At 40.6% G+C, this 24536-nt stretch overlaps 1 long non-coding RNA gene across 2 annotated transcripts in view; it reads left to right on the forward strand.

Moving 5' to 3' along the window:
- The window catches only part of LOC105492813 (uncharacterized), a 597887-nt gene that overhangs the window by 111747 nt on the left and 461604 nt on the right, over positions 1-24536 (forward strand). For both annotated transcript variants that reach the window (XR_011606732.1, XR_011606730.1), the window contains exon 2: positions 2130-2239. This is a non-coding gene — a long non-coding RNA (uncharacterized lncRNA). The remainder of the gene's footprint in view (positions 1-2129; positions 2240-24536) is intronic.

The raw sequence follows: 24536 nt of genomic DNA on the forward strand, positions 1-24536 counted from the left end.
CAATGAGTTTCTTCACAGAATTGGAAAAAACTGCTTTAAAGTTCATATGGAACCAAAAAAGAGCCCGCATTGCCAAGACAATCCTAAGCCAAAAGAACAAAGCTGGAGGCATCATGCTACCTGACTTCAAACTAAACTGCAAGGCTACAGTAACCAAAACAGTATGGTACTGGTACCAAAACAGAGATATAGACCAATGGAACAGAACAGAGCCCTCAGAAATAATACCACACATCTACAGCCATCTGATCTTTGACAAACCTGAGAAAAACAAGAAATGGGGAAAGGATTCCCTATTTAATAAATGGTGCTGGGAAAATTGGCTAGCCATAAGTAGAAAGCTGAAACTGGATCCTTTCCTTACTCCTTATACGAAAATTAATTCAAGATGGATTAGAGACTTAAATGTTAGACCTAAAACCATAAAAACCTCGAATAAATCTAGGTAATACCATTCAGGACATAGGCATGGGCAAGGACTTCATGTCTAAAACACCAAAAGCATAGCAACAAAAGGCAAAATTGACAAATTGGATATAATTAAACTAAAGAGCTTCTGCACAGCAAAAGAAACTACTATCAGAGTGAACAGGCAACCTACAGAATGGGAGAAAATTTTTGCAATCTACTCATCTGACACAGGGCTAATATCCAGAACCTACAAAGAACTCAATCAAATTTACAAGAAAAAAACAACCCCATCAGAAAGTGGGCAAAGGATATGAACAGACACTTCTGAAAAGAAGACATTCAATGAGATCACTTGGACACAGGAAGGGGAATATCACACATCGGGTCCTATTGTGGGGAGCGGGGAAGGGGGAGGGATAGTGTTAGGAGATATACCTAATGTAAATGACGAGTTAATGGGTGCAGCACACCAACATGGCACATGTATACATGTGTAACAAACCTGCACGTTGTACACATGTACCCTAGAACTTAAAGTATAATAATAATAAAAAAATAAAATTAATAAATAAAAAAATAAAAACCAAAAAAAAAAAAGAAAAAGATAAGGATGGGTGAAGAAGGATGATAAAACGGAAGGACAAAGGTGGCAAAGGTGCTGTCTTCTCATGTTTGAAGAGTTTTTGATAAAGTGACAGAAACTCTTGGTTTCCTCAAAGAGATTTTTTGATTAGGACTGATGTTTACTAGCAGTAGAAAAGCAGGTGTTGTTTAATATGAAGAACAGTAATTAAAGAAGGGGACATTTATATAGGGATAGTCTGAAGACATGATGGGGCATTGAGCCAAGGATTTCTGTAGAATACATAATCTTTTTAATAATTTTGCAGTTTCTTACATATAATGCATCTTCATAAATATATATTGGGTAAATCCTTTGATCCTGTGAATAATATCAACAAACACTCTCTAAAGCCCAGACTCTGCCAAGTCTTGGGTTAAATACTTCTTTGTTAGATCTAGCAGCCCTGTGGCAACTCTCAGAGGGAAGTGCTCTTATCACCTCCTTTTAGGGATGAGGAGGCTTAATAGCTGGCCTGAAAACCAAGGGGCAGGGTTGGATTTTAAATTTTGAAAGAAGGCATCCCAAACCTCATGGCCTTTATTATCATATTACCCACGTGCTCTATGATTTGTTTGCTAACATTACCTATCAGTTTCTCACTCTGGACTGTGAGCTCCTCAGATACATGAATGTTATTACAGTACATTTTGTGCACAATGGCTCCAGGCAGAAAAAGAGTTATTTCAAAATGATGTGTATTTTGAATTTTGAAAGAATGAATTTGCATATTTTGAAAAAATCAATTTTTGAATTAGGATTCAAGTATTTTGAAATAATAAATTTGTGAATTAGGGCTCAAGAGAAAAGAGAATACAAAACAATGAAGGGAAAGAGTGGAGAACATGTTTTTGAGTGCCTAATGTGTGGCATTTTATTTACAGTACATAGCCTCATTCTAGGAGACCTTCCTCTCCTGCAGAGACTAAAAAACTGAAAGCTTCAATTTCAGACATGCCTGGTGCTAACACAGGTTCGTTCAACCAGATGCACTTTAGTGAGACTTGGAAAGTGGGGCAGGGTTTACCGGTCCCTTTAGCATGGGTCCTTTACTTCCTCTTCCAGCCTCATCTAACAATGCTCTTTTGCCTTTCAGGCTTCACTCCAGCTGATTTTTTTCCCATTCTCCTGTTGTGTCCGGAATTGGTTCCTTCCAGTGGGTTCTTGGTCTCGGTGACTTCAAGAATGAAGCCGCAGACCCTTGCGGTGAGTGTTACAGTTCTTAAAGATGGTGTGTCTGGAGTTTCTTCCTTCTGGTTGGTTTGTGGTCTTGCTGACTTCAGGAGTGAAGCCACAGACCTTCGCACTGAGTGTTACAGCTCTTAAAGGTGACACATCTGGAGTTGTTCGTTCCTCCCAGTGGTTTCGTGGTCTTACTGGCTTTGGGAGTGAAACTGCAGACCTTCGCGGTGAATGTTACAACTCATAAAGGTAGTGTGGACCCAAAGAATGACCAGCAGCAGGATTTATTGTGAAGAGCAAAAGAACAAAGCGTCCACAGTGGCAAACAGGACCTGAGTGGGTTGCCACTGCTGGCTCCGGTGGCCAGCTTTTATTCCCTTATTTGGTCCCGCCCACGTCCTGCTAATTGGTCCATTTTACAGAACGCCGATTGGCCCATTTTACAGACTGCTGATTGGTCAATTTTGCAGAGTGCTGATTGGTGTATTTTTACAGAGTCCTGATTGGTGCATTTACAATCCTTTAGCTAGACACAGAGCACTGATTGGTGCATTTACAATTCTTTAGCTAGACCAAAAGTTCTCCAAGTACCCACCTGACCCAGAAGCCCAGCTGGCTTCACCTCTCATTATTTGCCTAGAACTCCCTTAATCCTATGCTGAGATCTTTGTTCTCCCTATAGTTTCTTCCTGGCTAACTCCTACTACTTCTTTATAACTTAGCTTACATACCACTTCCTACAGGCAGCCTTCTGTGATTCCCACAGTCTAGTGTGGTAGAATTCGAAACCTGCTGCTAGAGTTCCATTTCCTGGTTATTCAATCAAATACTAATACGGATACTGCTGTGAAGAGATATTGCAGATATGATTAAAATCCCAGGTGAGGTGGTTGCAAAAAGAGGATGTTATCTGGGTTGACCTAATCACATATGCCCTTAAAAGCATAGAATTTTCTTTGGCTAGTGGCAGAAGAGGAAGGCAAAAGGAAAGTCAGAAAGAGTCAAAGATTCAGAGTGCTATTTCTGGTTGAAGATGTGTAGAGCCATCTGAGAAAGAACTGGAGAGACTAGCAGTCACTAGAAGGAGCAGAGAGTCCCCAGCAAGAAAACGGGAAACTGTCTTACCTTCCTATGGAACTGAATTCTGCCCATGGTCTAAATAATCTTTGAAGTGAATTCTTTCTGCAAGCCCCAGATACGAGCCTTGCCTAGCTATCACCTTAATTTTGGGTTTGTGAGGCCATCAACAGATAATCTAGCTGAAATACCCAGACTTCTGACCTACAGAATGGGGAAATTATACCTGGGTGTTGTTTAAGCCAGAGGTCCCCAACCCCCGACTGCAGACAGGTACTGGTCCTGCCCGTGGCCTGTTAGGAACTGAGAAGCACAGCAGGAGGTGATTGACAGGCAAGCAAGTATTACTGCCTGAGCTCCACCTCCTGTCAGATCAGTGACTGCTCTCAGAGGAGCACAAATCCTATTGTGAACTGAACATGTCAAGGTTCTAGGTTGTGTGCTCCTTAGGAAAATCAAATACCTGATGATCTGAGGTGGAACGATTACATCCTGAAACCATCCCCCTCCCCTGCCTGTTTTAAAATTGTCTTCCATGAAACCAGTCCCTGGTGTCCACAAGGTTGAGGACCACTGGTAACTAATTAAGAAGATCTGGGTAAAGGATGCAAACCCAATGAATCTAACATCATGTCCTCATGAGAGCAAAGAGTTGCAATTTCCATGACTAGCAAGAACAATGTAAATGCTTTATTTTGTGACATATGTTCAGAAGCTTTCAGAAGTTACCTGTTCTTGTGAAATTTCTACCATTAAAAATCCACTCCATTTAAGACCCAGGTCCATTTTGCAGCTGGGCACTTATAAACGGTAGACCTTGGGAAGGTAACTCTACCTGACTTGACTTCAACTTCCTTATCTGCACATGAGGAAGATGAATGAGTGTCCCTAAGGTTGGTTCTAGCTCTGAACTTCATATAATTTAATAATTCCATCAACACACAGAAGTTGTGTAGATAAAGTGGTTTAAGCCACTAAACTTGTGTTAATTTGATTCATAGTATTAGAAAACTAATCTTTGCTCTGTGATCCCTTGTCATTCTGTGATCTTCCTGTTCTGATAGTTACATTGTAAGAGCTTATTAAATTACCTCTCCTACTAGATTGAGATTTCTCTTAGAGTAGCCACTGTGCTGGGGTTGCTCGTGGTTGCATTTCCCAATGCCAAGCACGCTGCCTGGAACACAGAAGGCACAAATGAATGTTCGTTACATAAGGAAGCAGATTTCCACAGGGAGGGGCTGTGATGATGCTCCAGGCCTTGGTAGAACACTGTCAAGGTTGCCATTTTTGTAGAATACTTTGTTTCTGTCTATCAACCCCAAAAATACGGCTGTCATACCAACTTGGGATCTGAATAACTGAGGTAAGATACTGCTCACCTTTTTAGGAGCACCTGAAGCTTGGCTGAGTTTCCCATCTTTGGCTTAAAATATTTATTTCTGACAGACTGTTCAACGAGTCTCACTGGGTAATTGCAAAGTTCAAACTTTTAAATTCCAGTATAGTACCTTCAAGGAACCATCTTGACCTTGACATCGTGCACCAAATTCTACACTAATTATGTATCAGTTGTTTGTGGGCATAGGTCCTGGAAATTTCAAAGTCTGATCTTTCTATCAATTCATGGATAAGTCAGGATTCATGGTTGCATCAGGGCTTGGATAAAATAAAAATTTATAGTTGTCTATACGTGGAATGTCTAGGGATTGGGGATTCAGAAATAGTTGGATCTAGGGGCTCAAATGAAATCTCATGTATTTGTCTCTCCTATCATATCTTAGCTTATGTTTTCTCCATGGGTTGGCTTCATTCTTCAGGTGATTTTTTTTTAGCATGGCAGGAAAAACGAACCACCGACAATTGGTTTTAGACTATGTGGTCATTTTAGCCCATTATTCCTGAGAAATACTTATTACTTGCAAATACTTAATACTTACAAATAAGTATTTAGCCCATTATTCCTGTGGAGTACTTATTTGTAATTTTTTTCAATGGTCCTAATGAAATCTCAGTAAAGTCTCTTGCCTCATTTGGCTGTTGGAGCCCATTTCTGCCTGGTCAGCTTGGATCACCTACCTGGTCACTTATGTGGGGGGACCCCAGAGGAAGTTGCCAGATAAAAATGGAAGTGATGCTAGATGGGCACAAACAATGATGACCACCACAATCCCTGGTCTGCTTTCATGACCACCGTGGTGACCAGTCCTGCTCTTCCATCTACCAAGTCATTCTCTTCCCATTATTTTGAGTCACGGCACATCCCTAACCTCTAGGCTCATGACCTCAGCCATTCTTATCACCCTCTTCTCTCCATTTCAGAACAATGACCATGTAGAAAACCCTACCTTGTTTTCTAATATCCAAACTCTCTGGAAAATCCCTCCTAGGCCATCCTCACCTCCTGGGCAAGGCCCAGGTTAAGGTAGGTTTCATTAACAACTAGGATTGCACATGTAACTAATTAAGAAGATCTGGGTAAAGGATGCAAATCTAGGGGAGTAAATGTTACTAATTTACCTTGAGAATAAAAAAATGATAAACTGTGCTCTTTCTACAACTCTAGGCACACTAATTAGCAATCCAAAGCTAATTCTCCAATGTCTGTTTTATTTTCCTGGAGAGAATAAGCTGAGTTGATAAGGGGGCTGAAACTAGTAGGTATGTTCCTGCAGAGGAACTGATCAATGAGTGGAATGTGGCCTGAGGAAATATAAGGGTAAGAGTCGGAGGTCTTCAGAGAGTTCAAGGAATATTACCAATATTACCAACCTGGAGGAGGAAGCAGGCCTGCCCTGTGATTTTTCAGGGAGACAAATCACAGCTCTATGCCAGGAAGTGATTTCTAATCATCTGAACGTTGTAATGGGTGTATAAAGTGTCTCAAGAAGTAGTAAACTCTGCATTTTTAAAGGCATCCAAGCAGAGGCTGGATGTGTACCTGTTAGGGATGCTGAGGAGGGAAACCTTATTGTGCATAAAAAAATGACCAGTTTCAAGGTTTGTTGGACTAGAAAATCCTGGGATTTGACATTCAACCTGTTACCTTCCAAAGTAGAGGGCAATCAAAACTCATGACTTATTTCTGAGATGAGCTTAGAGGATCATGGAACAATGAATCTAACATCGTGTCGTCACGAGAGCAGAGAGTTGCAATTTCCATGACTAGCAAGAACAATGTAAATTCTTTATTTTGTGACATATGTTCAGAAGCTTTCAGAAGTTACCTATTCTTGTGAAGTTTCTACCATTAAAAATCGACTCCATTTAAGACCCAGGTCCATTATGCAGGTGGGCACTCATAAACAGTAGACCTTGGGAAGGTAACTCTACCTGACTTGACTTCAACTTCCTTATCTGCACATGAGGAAGATGAATGAGTGTCCCTAAGGTTGGTTCTAGCTCTGAACTTCATATAGTTTAATAATTCCATCAACACACAGAAGTTGTGTAGATAAATAGAGTTTTCCATGGGACACTGCCTGAGTCAGCAAGTCTGGGTGGACACCTGAGGTTGAGGGATTCCACACAGATTGGGACAGGCAGTGCTGAAGCAATGAGTTCCAAGGTGTTGCTATTGGAGCAAGAAGTACAAATCGGAGAATGCAATAAATTTATGCTTCTTCACAACAGAACATCCAGATTCTCTGATTGACTTATTGCTGGCATAGTAACTAATTAAGTATCTGATACATAGTGGCCATGCAATGAATGTTTGTTAAACTGAGTACTACTGAACCTATCCATCACTTTAGCCAAACCAAATGACTGTGGTGATTCCAAGACCACAGTATTTATGTGATTTTTGTGCTCCATTCCCTGTGATTCTGGTTGGTGTTCTTGGCATGTTCTTGGCAACCAAAAATCTTTAAAGCTATCCTAAGTCAAGGGTGGGGAGATATTAGGAGGATAGCAAGCTCATGAATATCAAAGGCAGAAAGCAACATACATTTGGCCACATGGTCTTGGGAACTGAAAAGGTAGACACAGATATTTCTGCATCTCTCCAGGATCACAGGTTTCCACATTTTTGTATCTCTGCATTCTGCCAACCCTGACTTTCTCCCTCTTCTCTTTTTGTGCATCTTTCTCTCTAACTCATTAGTATGCCATTGGCTAACTGCCCAGTGCCAAGTGTATGTTACCTGTTAGTTTTTGCATTTACCACCTTCTGATTCAATTTCAGAGTCTTTTAGTCAAAATTTTCAAGAGGATATCAATTGATTGCACTCGGCCCATTGGGTTAGGCATGGGTCTATGGATTTCAGGCACTTTTGCTCATACGGCCAGATTTACGCAGTCATATAGTTTCCCCTTCTAGGGGATATGAAGATGAGACCACAAGCTAGAAGGAAAAATTGAGTGCAGCAGGCAGATTGACTCATAATGTTCTTGGCAGATAACTTTGCTCATTTTATTCCTTCTGTCTGGAAGTTCCATCCTCTCATCTGTGGTCAGTGAGCTCTTATTCACCCTTCAAAGTCCGTTGCATATAATATGCCCCTTTAAAGTTTTACCTGACCTCTGTAGGCAAAATTATTCCTCCTTTCCTGGCTGCTCTCATACTTTGGTCATGCTCTAGTGAAATATTTATCGATTTATTCATTCATGCATCCCATACATGTGTATTGAACACTATACACAGAGCACTGTGCTAGATAAGGAGGGTATATGTTGGCCTCAGTCTTAGTGATGGAAAATGAGTGAATCAATAGAAGTAAAGCACTTAAAGCAGTGCCTCTTCTGAATAGAACACCCTCAATAGCTTTTTTTTTTTTTGTATTTTTGATACGTTATAGCATAACAGTTAAAAATCATAGGCTCTGAGGCAAGAATGCCTGTTTCTGCTACTTGTGTGTAACTTTGGACAAGTGATTTCTCCCTTAATGCCTCAATTTACTCATTTGTAAAATGATCAAAAAGAATAAGTGAGTTTAATAGCCAAGATATGAAAACAATCCAAATGTTCACTGATGGATAAATGGATAAAGAAAATGTGATATATGTTGAAAGAAATAATAGATAACACAAACAAATGGAAAAGCATCCCATATTAATACATTGGAAGAATCAATATCATTAAAATGACCATACTGCCTAAAGGAATCTACACATTCAATACAATTTCTATCAAAATTCTAATATCATTTATCACAGAATTACAAAATAGAATCCAAAACCTTGGATGGAACAAAAAAAGAGCCTGAATATCCAAAGCAACCCTAAACAAAGAGACCAAAGCTCTAAGCATCCCATCACCTGACTTCAAATTATACCACAAGGCTATAGTAATCAAAATAGCAGGGTACTTGTATAAAAATAGATAGATAGATCAATGGAACAGAATAGAGAAACCAGAAATACAGCTACATACCTGCAGCCAACTGATCTTTGACAAATTTGACAAAAACATACACTGGCAAAAGGATACCCCATTCAATAAATGGTGCTGAGAAAATTGGATTGCCATATGCAGGAGAATAAAACTGGATCCCAACTCTCGCCATATACAAAAATTAACTCAAGTTGGATTAGAGACTTAATCCATACATTTGTATGACCTGAAACTAAAAAAATAGTGGAAGGAACCCTAGGGAAAATTCTTCTGGATACATTGGCCTAGGCAAATAATTCATGACTAAGACCTCCAAGGCAAATGCAACAAAACAAAAATAGGCAAATGGGACTCAACTAAACTAAAAAACTTCTGCATAGCAAATGGACAACCTGCAGGATAGGTGAAAAGACTTGAAACTATGCATCTGACAAGGAACTTACATCTAGCATCTACAAGAAATTCAGAGAGCTCAACACAGTGCAAATAACCCCATCAAAAGTGGGCAAAGAACATGAACAGAATTTTTTCAAAAGAAGACATACAAATGGTGAACAAGCATATAAAAAAATGGTTGACATCACTAATCATCAGATAAATGCAAATTAAAATCACGATGGGAAAATATCATCTTATAGCAGTCAGGATGGCTGTTATTAAAAAGTCAAAAAAATAACAGATATTGGCAAGGATACATGATTGGTGGGAAGGTAAGTTAGTCTACCTCTATGGCACAACCTCTATGGAAAACAATATGGGGATTTCTCAAAAAAAACAAAAACAGAACTCCCATTCAATCCAGCAATCTCACTACTGGGTATCTTTCCAAAGGGAAAGAAATCATTATAGCAAAAAGATACCTGCACTTGTGCATTTATAGCAACACTATTCACAATAGTAAAGATATGGAATCAATCTATGTCCATCAAGAGATGATTAGATAAATAAAATATGCTACACACACAATGGAATACTACTCAGCCATGGAAAGAATGAAATTATGTCTTTTGCAGCAACTTGGATGGAACTGAGGCCATTATCTTATGCGAAATAACTCAGAAACAGAAAGCCAAATACCTCATATTCCCACTTATAAGTGGCAGCTAAATAGTGTGCACACATAGAAATAGAGTGTGGACTGACAGATACTGAAGACTCAAAAGGGTAGGTCGGTAGAAGGAGGGTGAGGAATGAGCAATTACTTAATGGGTACAATGTACAATATCCAGGTGATGGTTACACTAAAAGCCTACATTTTACCACCATGATTATATCCAGGTAACAAAACTGCACTTGTATCCCCTAAATTTATACAAATAAAAAGGTTAAAAAAAGAAAATGTGGTTTATACCTATAATGGAATATGATGCAGGCTTTGAAAAGAAGGCAATCCTGCCACATGCTACAACACAGATGAACCTTAAGGACATTATGCAAAGTGAAATAAACTAGTCACAAAAGGACAGATACCATAGGATCCGACTCATATTAATTACCCAAAGTAGTCAAAATCATAGCAACAGAAGTAGAGAGGTGGTTGTCTAGGACTGAGAGGGAGGAATAGAAATTAGTGTTTAATAAATATAGAGTTTCAGTTTTGCAAGATGAAAAGTGCCAGAGATCTGTTGTACAATGAGAATATACTTAAATAGTATTGAACTGTACATTAAACATTGTTAAGATGATAAATGTAATATTATGTGTTTTTACCATAATAAAAAGTGTTTAAAGAAAAAAAAGGTAATTTCTTCAAAAAGCCTGAGCTACCAAAGCTATTTGGCAATAAACTTTCAAATGCTTATTTCCCCCACAAAAAAAAAAAAAAAAAGAAAAAGAAAGAGGAATAGAGAATTAATTTATGTCATGTTGTTTAGAACAACCTCTGACATATGGCAAACATTGAAAAACTAGTTACTGCTATACATACAATTAAATATATAATGTGATGCGTGATATTATGGAGGTGAGTTCAGAGATGGCATGGTGGAAAACCACAGTGATACAATGAGCTAATTCCAGGATGACCCTGGCTCTGTGGGTGTAAGTGATTTAAACAATAAAGAGTGCAACTACTCTGCTTTGAGAACCTGCTATGGGTGAGGTGGATGTGTTCTCTGATCCTCTTAGCCAGCATTCAAAGGAGGCATTATTTCCTGTCAGACCGTGAATGTCTTGAGGAAAGGATCTCTATCTTGTTCGGCATTTTGCATTTAATGTTGTTCCCAATAAGAATAATATCTGTTAAATGAGTAAATTTTATCAGTGGAGTAACTGTGGTTCAGAAAGGCTAAAGGCCCTCCCTGCTAAATGCAAGTGAGAGTCAAAACCAGCTCTGTCCAGCTGCAAACTCCATAATGTTCTAATCCACTGTGTGGCCTCCAGGGGAGCCTGACAAACCTCTACAACGACTGGGTGAGTGGGCAATTCTTCCATTCCAGAAAGAAACCGCATTTGAATGGGGGCATTCCTAAACTAAGCTCTGCATTATGACAGCTGAGAGCGGAAACAAGCTTGGATGGGTTAATTCATTGGAATTTGGAAAAGGGAGAAGATTAAATAATGATGACACAATAATACAATGACATAATAAAATAGCTGGCACTTACTAAGTACTTAAGTAAAATAAAGCTGAGTAAAATAGCTGGCACTTACTATAGTACTATAAGTACTATATGGCAGGCACTGTGTTGAGCCATTCATATGCACTCTCTTGTTTAATCTGCATTTTATCTTGGTGAAGTTGGGTTTTTGAGGTGGAGGAAAATGAAGCTTAGAGAGTTTAAGACGCTCACTAAGTTTGCCCAGCTTGTAAGTAGCACAATCAGGAAGTGAATCCAGGCAGTATGACTCCAGTTCCATGCTTTGAACAATGCCAGAAAATCCAGTGAATGATCCTAAGGCATGGGGCACATGACTGGGTCAACCGCTATAGGCAGGAATTTAGCATAATGATTACTAGAGCATGGAACTGACAGTCCTTGGTTCTAGCCTGGCTGCACTACCTAGTGGCTCTGAACCCTGGCATGTTGCTTCACATCTCTAGGCTCCTGTATCTTGACTTGCAAATTGAAGTTAATACCAGTGATAGAGGGTTGCAAAGAAAAGCACTACTGTGAGTTCAGCATTTGGTCAGTAGCAGGACCACAGTTTCTGGAGCAGGTGGGAGAGGAAACAAAGAGAGCAGGAGTGAGAAAGGGCAAGCAATGGGTCCCTAAAACGACCTGGCACGGAGCTCTTGGACTCGGGCAATTTCAAGACCGAGGGGATCTTAGCAGTCAGATGAGGGAATCTTGAAGTCTTGGCACATTCCTTTCATCCTCTGCAAGAGAGCTTTTCTTTTTGTCACACAAATGATGAAACAGCAGCGCCTGCACCTCAAGAAGATATGTAGGAGTTTTGTTTTTAAACACCCCTCTCTGCAGGGGTGAGAGCTTGTCACGTTTATTACTGCCAGGTTTAGCCCCGTTGCTAGTGCTGACACATGAGTCGCTGCGCTGGTCCTGGGAGAACCACGGTACTCCGACTGACAAAGCAGATTAATGGCGGCAACGCGACAATCCTGCCTTGGTTTTGTTTTCCTAAGGAAGCCACAACGTTGCCAGCAAATAGGGACAGCTGGGATGCTGGCGGGTGTTTCCATTTATGTGGGAAACTGAGGAGCGGCCTGCATCTTCTGAGTCTGATAGCAAGCCAGGTGCTTGCTCCCTTCTGAGATGAGATTAATGCTTGCACACCTGTGTGGCTTGCCTCCACCGGCAAGAGCAAATGTTCACAGAGCACCTCTGTGAACCAGGGCCCGGCCTAGGTATTGCATTGCATCCTGAAAATGATGCTGTGAATTATGCACGAATGTTCCCATTTTATGGAAAAAATAAGCAGTGCCTCAGAAACATTAAATGCACTTACTGAGGTCACACTACTGTCAGCGAGTAGCAGGAATTAAAACCAAGTCTTCTTGTCTTCAAAGAACTAGCTCTTCCCCTACCGCAGGCTGCCCTTCGAATTGCTAATGAATCCTTTCCATATACATTTCTGCATGTAACCTTCATCACAGCAGTGTGAGGTAGCTGTTATCAAGGAAAATGAGGCTCATAGAGGTTAACCACATTACTCAAAGCGCCAGGTTTATTAACTCTTTGTCTCTTTATCTTAGATTTAATAAACACCATTGTGCTGCTTTGTGTCAGGTTCTGGGTGACAATCTTCATGAGATGTACATGCTCTTGCCTTCATGGAGCTTACGTCCTATTGAGGGAGCTACGTAAATACTATCACCCAGGAAACAGTTACATTGTAGGACGTAACATAAGGAAAAGCACAAGGGTTTTGAGATTAGAATGAAGGAGATGTTCAAGAAAGACTCCTTGAAAAAGTGACATGTAAACTGAGGCACAGTTAGGAGGAGAGAAAGCAAGTGCCATGGACCCAGTGTTTGCATCACCTCCCAAATTCATATGAAGCCCTAATCCCCAAAACAGTGGTATTTAGAGGTGAGGCCTTTGGGAGGTAACTAGATTTAGATGAGGTCGCAATTGTGGGGGCCTCACGATGGGATTGGTATTCTTACAGGAAGAGGGAGACCTGGGCTCCCTCTCCTTCCACCACGTCGAGGACACAGCAAGAAGGCAACCACCTATAAGCCAGGAAGTGGACACTCACCAGGAACCAAAGCTGCCTATACCCTGATCTTGAACTTTGAAGACTCCAACACTGTGAGAAATAAGTATCTGTTGTTTAAAGCAACCAGTCTATGATATTTTGTTATGGCAGCCTGAGGTGACTAAGATAGCAGGACTTGAATCTAGTCCAGGAAAGCCACAGGGCTCTGTTTCCTCTCTCATACTGCATTCTTCCTGCAATGAAAGTAAGTTATTAGCAATGCAGTTTTCCACAGTTACTCTGATGTTTTGCCTGAGCCTGTGCAGACCTTTCAGGACTCAATTAAGAACAAATCCAGGGATAGTTATTTGCTGTCACTGGAGAGCAAGCAATAGACATGTAGGCATTAACTGAAATGGTTTTGGACATTAAGTCAATTTCTGGGGGAAATGGAAGCGGGATGAACTGCCACCTTTGAGTGTATCTGATGTTCACTTCTTTTTCACGCTTCTCGATACAATTTCACCAGTAAAAATTGTTCCTCAGTGTGGAACCTGCTATTGCCAGATAAATGAAACCCCTTTGGCCTTGGGATGTTAGGAGAGAGAGAGAGACAGAGAGAGAGAGGCATGAAGATACTTTTCTAGTGTGAGTGGTGTTTTATAGACTCAAAGCATGTGAGAGCTGGAAGGGACTTCAGATTCAGCTAAGTCCAACCCCCTCATCTAATATGTGAGGAAACTGAGGCCCAGAGAAAGGAAATGCCCAGCTCCAGGGCAGAGCTAGGAACACAGAAAACAAGTGTCATGGAGTGAATGTTTGTGTCATCTCTCAAATTCGTATCTTGAAACCCTGATCCCCAGTGCAGTGGTAAGTCTGGTGACAAATCTGGGAAGATAACACTGATCTGTCCTTCATGAAAATGGAGATGTCTCTAGGTATTTCACATGTAAAGTAGGTTAATACAGAGAATTAGTGACATATGAAATGATTGAAAGTACTAGAGGAGCAAAGGTCAGGAAAAGCTGCTGACACTCAGTTTTAATCACAGCTATCAGATAATTTGGAATTGTAGGAAAGTGTCACGAATGATTATATTTGCTTGCAGCAATAAAGCAGGTGATCTGTAGGAGAAAGGAGATTTCTGTAAAATCTCTCATATGCTAACATCTGTGCATATATTTGGTTGACAAAGAGAAACAATAATATGGCTTCTGTCTCTCATCCTTTCCAGCCTTTACTGGCAAAATCGAAAGCACAGCTCTGGTGACAAAGAATTCTGGGAAATGTAGCTCCCGGGCTTCCAGCCCCTTGTGAAATAGAGACTAAAAAGGAGTAGAAATGGTGCTAAACTGGTAACAGAATTTCTAACACAGCAGTTCTACTAAATTCTTTCTACCCTTTCTTCCATCACTCTGTATTTCTTTTCCTCTTTTCTTCCTTTCCAGAATATTCGGTGAGGGACTCAGGGGACTGTTGTCTGTTTGGGTTGAGGCCTGGCTGGTGTAGAATGACAGAGATTTGCCTTGAACAATAGCATGCATTTGATGGGAGGAAAGGCCTTTCCAGACATTTGCAAACAAGCCAAATCTGTTTTAAAAGAAATCTGGACATGTTTATGTGTCACTAGAAAAGTCCAAACACCATGATAGAAAAATGGGCAAAAATAGTAGTGGATCGAGACCCAGACTGTAGGTGTGGACAGATCTGAAATCTACGTCTGTCTTTGCTCTTCTCTACCTAGAAGACCCTGAGCATCTGATGTAATCTATGACTTAGTAATAGGAATAACAAAAGTTATAAATCTTATAGGAGTCTCATGAGGATTGCATGAAATAATATATGTTGCATTATATTTAGCACATAGTGAAAATTTTGTAGTGGTCCTGATATTATTATGCTTATTTTATTTATTTATTATTTTTTATTTATTTTTTTATTATTATACTTTAAGTTCTAGGGTACATGTGCATAACGTGCAGGTTTGTTACATATGTATACTTGTGCCATGTTGGTGTGCTGCACCCATCAACTCGTCAGCACCCATCAACTTGTCATTTACATCAGGTATAACTCCCAGTGCAATCCCTCCCCCCTCCCCCCTCCCCCCTCCCCCCTCCCCATGATAGGCCGCAGTGTGTGATGTTCCCCTTCCCGAGTCCCAGTGATCTCATTGTCAGTTCCCACCTATGAGTGAGAACATGCGGTGTTTGGTTTTCTGTTCTTGTGATAGTTTGCTAAGAATGATGGTTTCCAGCTGCATCCATGTCCCTACAAAGGACACAAACTCATCCTTTTTTATGGCTGCATAGTATTCCATGGTGTATATGTGCCACATTTTCTTAATCCAGTCTGTCACTGATGGACATTTGGGTTGATTCCAAGTCTTTGCTATTGTGAATAGTGCCGCAATAAACATACGTGTGCATGTGTCTTTATAGCAGCATGATTTATAATCCTTTGGGTATATACCCAGTAACGGGATGGCTGGGTCATATGGTACATCTAGTTCTAGATCTTTGAGGAATCCCCATACTGTTTTCCATAATGGTTGAACTAGTTTACAATCCCACCAACAGTGTAAAAGTGTTCCTATTTCTCCACATCCTCTCCAGCACCTGTTGTTTCCTGACTTTTTAATGATCGCCATTCTAACTGGTGTGAGATGGTGTCTCATTGTGGTTTTGATTTGCATTTCTCTGATGGCCAGTGATGATGAGCATTTTTTCATGTGTCTATTGGCTGTATGAGTGTCTTCTTTTGAGAAATGTCTGTTCATATCCTTTGCCCACTTTTTGATGGGGTTGTTTGTTTTTTTCTTGTAAATTTGTTTGTATTATGCTTATTTTAAATCATTATTGATAATAACTGATGTTGAGAGTTCAAAAATTAGGACTCAGTTTTGCAGAGATCAGAATTCAGTCTAGGTTCTTTAAGCAGGTATGAATCAAATGCTATTTACTAAATGGCTTTCGGGATCAATAGACAGGCTGAGGAAGCTGCCTCTTGGTTGAGCTCTCAGGACCACCTCAGAGAACTTGGTCACCCAGGAGCCACTGCGTCATTTTTGACCTGAAAGCCTCCTGATGAATTCAGAAGCTGGTGCTCCACCTGCAGGCTCTGCCACTTGCTCTGCCATAAATACGAAGCCAGAAAGACCAGGAAGGCATGTACTAAATCAGGGAAGTGTCTGTACAGATACTGGCTTGTGGCCTATGCCACCCATATATGGTCAAGAAGCCACTGGAAAAAAAAAAATCAGACCTGCCCAGAATGGTGCCCACAGAAAGAGAAGCAGCAGCAGAAATGGGCTCCACTCCGTTGCCACCTTCCACATTTCAGACAAGTGTATCTAACCCAAATCATATCCAGGGCCCCAGCTGTACGATTGTTTGCACCATGTAGTATTTAGATATATACACCCTGCACCCCAGGAAGACAATCCAAAGGAAGTGGAGTGCCAATCCACTATTTTAATCACTGGGAAACCATGTTTTTCTCAACACTCATGATTTCATGGGGAGCTACTTCCCCAGGGAAACACTCCTGGCCACTGTTTCCATTCTTTACTTGTGGTTGTCCATGAGAAAATGTGTGGGATATTTAATAATGAGCTTGGCTCAGCTCCTTAGGGTTTCTTTCTTGAGTTATGCTTAACACCAGCGAGGATGCATTCTCCTCTTCTCCGGGGCCAGGCAGGCATCTGAGTCCAAAGGCCCTGCCCCTGTCCAGGGTGGCCAGCAATGGCCCAGCTATGAGGGAACTTAATGAATAAATATCTGTCTCCTGTATGGGCAAAGTTTTAGCAAGCCCACCTGCCTACACAGCTAAGCCACATGCTCTAAACAGCTTTGTCCCTAATGAAGCTCATATTTTGACCCCAGAATACTTGATTCTTGTTCAATGCAATTGATTCCAAACTCAGGCAGGTGATAGTGGGTGTTGTATGTTAATCCATGAAATTTCCATTATGAAATTAGAGCGTGAGCAGATAATTAACAAAAGAAATACAAATGACAAGTAGAGAATGATCAAACTCAAAGGCAATTAAACTTCAGTTTAAAAAATTCAAAGACGCCGGGCGCGGTGGCTCACGCCTGTAATCCCAGCACTTTGGGAGACTGAGGCAGGTGAATCATCTGAGATCAGGACTTTGAGACCAGCCTCACCAACAAGGTGAAAACCCTGTCTGTGCTAAAAATATGAAAATTAACCAGGCATGGTAGCAGGTGCCTGTAGTCCCAGCTACTTGGGAGGCTGAAACAGGAGAATTGTTTGAACCTGGGAGACAGAGGTTGCAGTGAGCTGAGATCGCACCACCACACTCCAGCCTGGGTGACAGAGTGAGACTCCATCTAAAAAAAAAAAAAAAAATTCAAAGAAAATTTTAACCTAAGAAGTTAAAAAAAAAAAAGAAAAAAGAAAAAAAGTGAATACTCAGTGTGTGTGATGAGTTAAAAATACTGCCATATACTGCTGGTGGATATACAAATTCATATATTTGAAGAGAAATTTTTTTTATTATTATACTTTAAGTTCTAGGGTACATGTGCACAACGTGCAGGTTTGTTACATATGTATACATGTGCCATGTTGGTGTGCTGCACCCATTAACTCGTCATTTACATTAGGTATATCTCCTAATGGTATCCCTCCCCCCTGTCCCCTCCCCACAATAGGACCCGGTGTGTGATGTTCCCCTTCCTGTGTCCAAGTGATCTCATTGTTCAATTCCCACCTATGAGTGAGAACATGCAGTATTTGGTTTTCTGTTCTTGTGATAGTTTACTGAGAATGATGGTTTCCAGCTGCATCCATGTCCCTACAAAGGACACAAACTCATCCTTTTTTATGGCTGCATAGTATTCCATGGTGTATATGTGCCACATTTTCTTAATCCAGTCTGTCACTGATGGACATTTGGGTTGATTCCAAGTCTTTGCTATTGTGAATAGTGTCGCAATAAACATACGTGTGCATGTGTCTCTATAGCAGCATGCCTTATAATCCTTTGGGTATATCCCCAGTAATGGGATGGCTGGGTCAAATGGTATTTCTAGTTCTAGATCCTTGAGGAATCGCCACACTATTTTCCACAACGGTTGAACTAGTTTATAGTCCCACCAACAGTGTAAAAGTGTTCCTATTTCTCCACATCCTCTCCAGCACCTGTTGTTTCCTGATTTTTTTAATGATTGCCATTCTAACTGGTGTGAGATGGTACCTCATTGTGGTTTTGATTTGCATTTCGAGGAGAAAAATTTTGTGATATATATCAAAGCCATATGGTTTAACCCAGAAATCTTATGCCTAAGGACTTCTTTCAAGGGGACAAATCAGTTATCCATTTCAGTATTACTTATTATAGTGAAAAGTTATGACTTCCTCCAGGTTCCAAAACAGAATATTAATAAAACAGTTGCAGTATACAGAATGTTATGTTTCCATTAAAAAATGCCTTAATATATGAATATTTGATTTCATCTTGAAATAATCATGGCATAGTTTTAAGTGAAAAAGATTATAAAACAGTGTATATAGCATTATCTTAGTTTTATAAGCACATATGTGTGCATCTATATCTATATATACATATTTATACATATGTGTGCATCTATACACATATATATCTGTGGTTACATATGTGTTTATATATGCATATATGTGTACACATAGATGTATATTTATGAAAAATGCAGTTATGACATATGTGCTTTCTAAAGTTCTGTAACAAGAGGAGGGCTGGAGCAAAAGGGATGGGAGAATAAAACTAATCTGTGTTTTTGGGCAGCTGCCTCTTTCTCTCACTTTCCATTCTCTTTCTGGTTTCTGATACAATTGCAGTCTGTGACAAGAGATTTTGCTATCTCAGTGTTCTCTTGATGACTCTTATAACTAGAAATCATGATTATTTTATTATTTATTATACAAACAACACTAGGGGCACATTAACAAAAATGAAAACCTTTTCTGACAATCTGCCACCCTAATAAGTCAGCTTCCTTTTATCTCTGTTCCCTGCCTGTTCTAATCCATATGCATGCAGTATTTGTTCCTATAACAATGTTCTTAGCAATGTTCTTATAACATGAACACAATTTTCTGTTTTTCTTTTAGCCACCCGTATAATCAAAGCTTTTTCCTTGTTGCTTCACAGTGCATCCTCTGTCTCTGCATGAGAAAGGAAAGTGGCTTGAAAACACGTAGATGTGTCTGGGTCCCTTGTGCTCTTCCTTGCAAGCACTGAGGTACTGGCAGGTGTGGATGTACCAGGTTGTTCCTGGCCACAGCTGCCAAGGATCGGAGCCTGGTGTTGATGCCTAGTCAAGAGAGCTCTTGGTTAAGGTGGTACTAATCCCAGACTGGGTTAGTCACCTCTTCTGTGTTGTTGTCTTGCTGATGGTCCTGTACCTGTTTTTGTTAGGGTCTAATGCTTTCTGGAGTATGGCTTGGACATTGAGCACGGACCAAGGGTATGGCTTGGTGTTGCCTTGCCTTAATGAGCTCTAAGGAGTGGAAAGGGAACCCTAAGTATTCACATTCTCCTATGTTCCTGGCCCTGTGCTCAGAACTTAAGGGATGTCGTCTCCTGAGGCTTTCCTAACGACCCAGGGCAGTGGAGTAGAAGGGTTAAGAATGGAGATTTGGGTGCCAGGCCATCTTGTGTCCCAGTGCCATCTCTATCATGTACCTGCTGTGAAATGTTTAGACTGTGATTCCTGCTCCAGCTGCAACTTAGTTTCCTTACCTGAAAAATGTGGATAACAATGATGCCTACTCCTTAGGGTTGTAATGAAGATCAAATGAGATATAATGTGTAGAGCACTCAGATTTGTGGCTGAAAACAAATATTGAGCCTGACTCATTAGTTACTCTATTGCTGTTAGTGACAACAACTTGAGGACGTGAGTACTGCTGACCTCAATTTACAGATGAAGAAGGTGCGACTCAGAGAACTTAAGTAACTTAAGTTTACAAAGATGGCACATTGAGTGCTTCTCACTGAGAACATTCAGATCTTTATTTAGACCAAGAAAAAAGCCCGGTTTTCCAATGGTTGAAATTGACCAGGCGACAGACTGGTCATTAACAGAGAATATAGACTATTGACCTTGCCAACTCTCTGCTCAGTGGTTCCCAAATGTGGCTGAATATTTGTATCACCTGGGGAGGGTCTTAGAAACTCCCAATGTTCAGATCTACCACTAACCAATTAAGTCAGCATTTCTGGGGGGTGACACCCAGGCTACGGTATTTTGTTTGTTTGTTTTTTTGTTTTTGAGATGGAGTCTCACTCTGTTGGCCAGGCCGGAGTGCAGTGGCATGATCTCTGCTCACTGCAACCTCCACCTCCCGGGTTCAAGCAATTCTCCTGCCTCACCTCCTAAGTAGCTGGGGCTACAGGCATGTGCCATCATACCTGGGTAATTTTTTAAATTTTTAGTAGAGACAGGGTTTCACCGCCAGTGAAATCTCAGCCTCCAGAGTAGCTGGGACCACAGGCACTTGCCACCACGCCTGGCTAATTTTAGTAGAGACAGAGACCACCAATTTGGCCAGGCTGGTCTCAAACTCCTGACCTCAAGTGATCCACCTGCCTCAGCCTCCCAAAGCTGTGGTATTTTAAAGTTCCTCCAGAAAATTCACTATGAAGACAAGTTTGAGAACTTGCAATCTGGCTGCCCAGGTCAGCCTGTTAGATGGTGGCCAATGGTAGGGAAAGAAAAAGGAAAGCAAACCCTTGGTCAGTTCCATTGCTCAACTGCCATGATTACAAATGTTAGTGAAGGAAGCATTTGTTATCAGTGGGAGAAGTTATATCTTAAGTGATTGATCAGTTTCTTTTTATGTAGTTTTATGCACTGATGTAAACATCATGCATTGGCTATACATGTTGACCTTGCTCAAAAAAGTAGATCAATTTTTATACTGGGCAAAGTAAGTAATATTTTATGTTTTACACTAGTTTCCAACTACACTCTATTATAAACTTTGGAGTTATATAGTCTCATCAACAAGTCAGACACAATTTAAAATGATATGAAAGACCAGTATTTGTTGGAGGTTACTTTAGTCAATATGGTATTGATTATCTGTGAATCCTTTTACATATGCCAATTATATTAGTCAGCTTTTGCTGCCATAAGAAAATACTACAGGCTGGGTGGTTTAAACAACAGAAATTAATTTTCTTACAGTTCTGGAGGCTAGAAGTCCAAAGTTCAGACTAGTTTGGCTACTGGTGAGGACTTTCTTCCTGGCTTGTACATGGCAATCTTCTTGCTGTGGCCTTTCACAGGTAAATATGGCTGGAGAGAGAGCTCTACTCTTCTTCCCTCTTCTTGTAAGGCCACCAGTCGTATTGGATTAGGACTCTGTGTCCCCATCCAATTCTCATCTTGTAGCTCTCATAATTCCCACGTGTTGTGGGAGGGAGCCGGTGGGAGATGATTGAATCACTGGGGCAGGACTTTCCCGTGGTGTTCTTGTGATAGTGAATGGTTCTCATGAGATCTGATAGTTTTAAAAGCAGGAGTTTTTCTGCACAAGCTCTGTCTATTCGCCTGCTGCCATCCATGTAAAATGTGACTTGCTCCTCCTTGCCTTCCACCACGATTGTGAGGCTTCCCCAGTCGTGTGGAACTGTAAGTCCAATTAAACCTCTTTCTCTTGTAAATTGCTCAGTCTTGGATATGTCTTTTTCAGCAGCATGAAAACAAGCTAATACAGAATTCCATCCTATGACCTCATTTTACCCCCAAAAGCTCTATCTTCAAATATAGTTACATCAAGGGTTAGAACTTCAATATATGAAATTTGGAGGAGAATAATTGAACCCATAGCACCAATTTTATTTATTTTTACTCACCCTGTGAGTTATGTACTTATTTTGATGAGAAAACAGGCCTACAGAAGTTAAATAACATGACCAAAGTCATGCAGCCCAGGTGACACAGCCAGATATAGAATCCAGAGCTGACTTCAAAGCCCTATATACTTATCAACTACTTCTCCACAATTCTCACGTATATTTACACCAAAATGCAATCCCTCTTTGTCAATGTGAATTCTACCTGTTTGGCATTTAATTTTCCTTTAAATCCTTTTTTGAGAAATTAGCAAAAGAGACAAGTGGCTGATCCTGCTAATTCTTGTTTACTCACTAGTCACATATTGCTTGGATGTCTACTTTGTTCCAAATTAGATATGCAATAATATTGGATTTATACTTGAGGATGCTCATAGTCTAGAGCAAGAGAAAAACCAACAAACAGACAAAGATCATCCAGTGTGGAAATGCTCTGATGGTGTTACAGGACTTTGATGGAGCTCAAAGCAGAGCAAATGCTCTGGATAGGGATGGGGTGATGGGAGGTCAATGAGATGGTGACCCCTACATTTTATCTTGGACAAAGAGAACACAGGAGAATCCTGGAAAGGGAAGAAGGCATTCCAGGCAGAAGTGGTAAAATACAAATAGAAGCTGCAGCGTGAGGTGTGTGTCAGGTAAGAGCTGTGCCTTAGGCACCCAGATTTACTTCCCTGATGTATCTCATTGATGCTGTGGGCCTTATAAGTCCTTTTATCACATGGACCATGACATGAAAAACAACAATAACAGGTCATATTTATAGAGTCTATTTAAATGTCTATGTATTTTGCATGTTTCTCCCTTAATTCTCATAACAATATTTGTGGGGTAGATTCTGTTACAATCTTCTTTTTACAACCAACTTTACTGAGCTAAGAGTGCAACAGCATGTGTTCTGGGAAGACTTTGCCAGCTGAAAATGCTAAATACAGATGTGGCTTTGTTTGTGTGTTTTATGGGTGCCATCACTTCTGGGATACTTACGTCAAAATTTGGAATTACCGAACACTCACATTTCAATGCTGTGAAGTGATTGACATGTGTACCCAGCAAATGTGCATGTGTAGGCATGGCATGTACCTTTTCACAGACTTTTTCCTTTTCACAAGGGTCTGAGGGAGAGATGATTGTATGAGGCTAGACTGACCAGCAAATCTGTTTGAGCTATGAGTGCTGGTAGGGACGAAGGCCTTTGTCACGTAGCTGCAGCAACATCTTCTTTCCCTTCTTGCTTTGCAGCATAGTCCTTTGCAAAAAAGACAAAGATTCAACTTTAAAAGCAGAAGAATCAACAGATGTCACAGATATTTTTAAACCAATTACTGAGGCATCCCTGCAGAGGCAGGCATATAAAATATAGATGTGGCTTCCTGCACCAAATTTGATTTATTTCTGAGACCACTCCTTCATCAGAGCTTGAGCTGCATTCCAATATATTCTGAACAAGCCAATGAGCAATCAGGGCATTCCTAGTTGTTAGCAACCCTGCAGATAATTTACAAGGCACATCATTGCCTCGGGCTTTAATAACAATTACTACAGAGCACTGTTTTCCCACCTAGGGCTGGAAGCTGAAAGGACTGCTCAGATCCTCCTCCCTGACTGGTTAAGCAAGTAAACATTTTCTGTCCCTCTGCCCCCTCCCAGTTTTCACCCAGGGCAGATCTTAATGAAAATAAACACACTGGGGCAATAGTGCCCATGAGAACAGGTTGTGACTCTGAGGAGAGGGCACTCTAAGTTTCACAACCTGTAGCCTCTGCACCTCACAGTAAAATACCATGTAATAACACCTCATTGCCATGTGGCAGGGTCGGTATGCTCTGCAATAGGGATGTCTTATTAGTAAGGACAGGTGTTCTAGCTCATTAATACATAATCATTGAGCTCCTAGTTTGCTGTTGGCACTGGGGAAAAAATTGTGAGTAATATAGACAAGATCATTGCCCTCCTGGAATGTGGGGGAAATATACCATTCAATAAGAAATTATAAGTATGGTGACTCTTAATGAAAATTATTGCCATTCCTTTTTCCCTTTTCTGTGTTTAATCCAATGGTTCTCAAAGTATGTTCTCTGGACCAGCAGCATCAGCCTCACCTGGGGACTTGTTGGAAATACACATTCTCAGACCCTCACCTGCAACATCCTAATTCAGAAACTCTCAGAGTGGGGCCAAGCAATCAGTGTTTTGACAAGCCCTCCAGATGATGATCTTGATGCATGCTCAAGTTTGAGAACCACTATTTTAACCTAATCAAGTAGAAATCCATGGTAGCTGAATCAGGATCAAAGGAAAACATTAATAAGAAGATAAGAAAATGTTATTAAATCTCATACTACTAGCTCCATAGTAAACTGTGTTGGAGAATGTGGTCTTGAGGCCAAAGCAGGGTATCTACTTTTTCTCCACATCCATACCTTAGAGCCTGCCTGTGG

Source organism: Macaca nemestrina, chromosome 8 (genome assembly GCF_043159975.1).
Source record: "Macaca nemestrina isolate mMacNem1 chromosome 8, mMacNem.hap1, whole genome shotgun sequence".
NCBI classification, from domain to species: domain Eukaryota; kingdom Metazoa; phylum Chordata; class Mammalia; order Primates; family Cercopithecidae; genus Macaca; species Macaca nemestrina.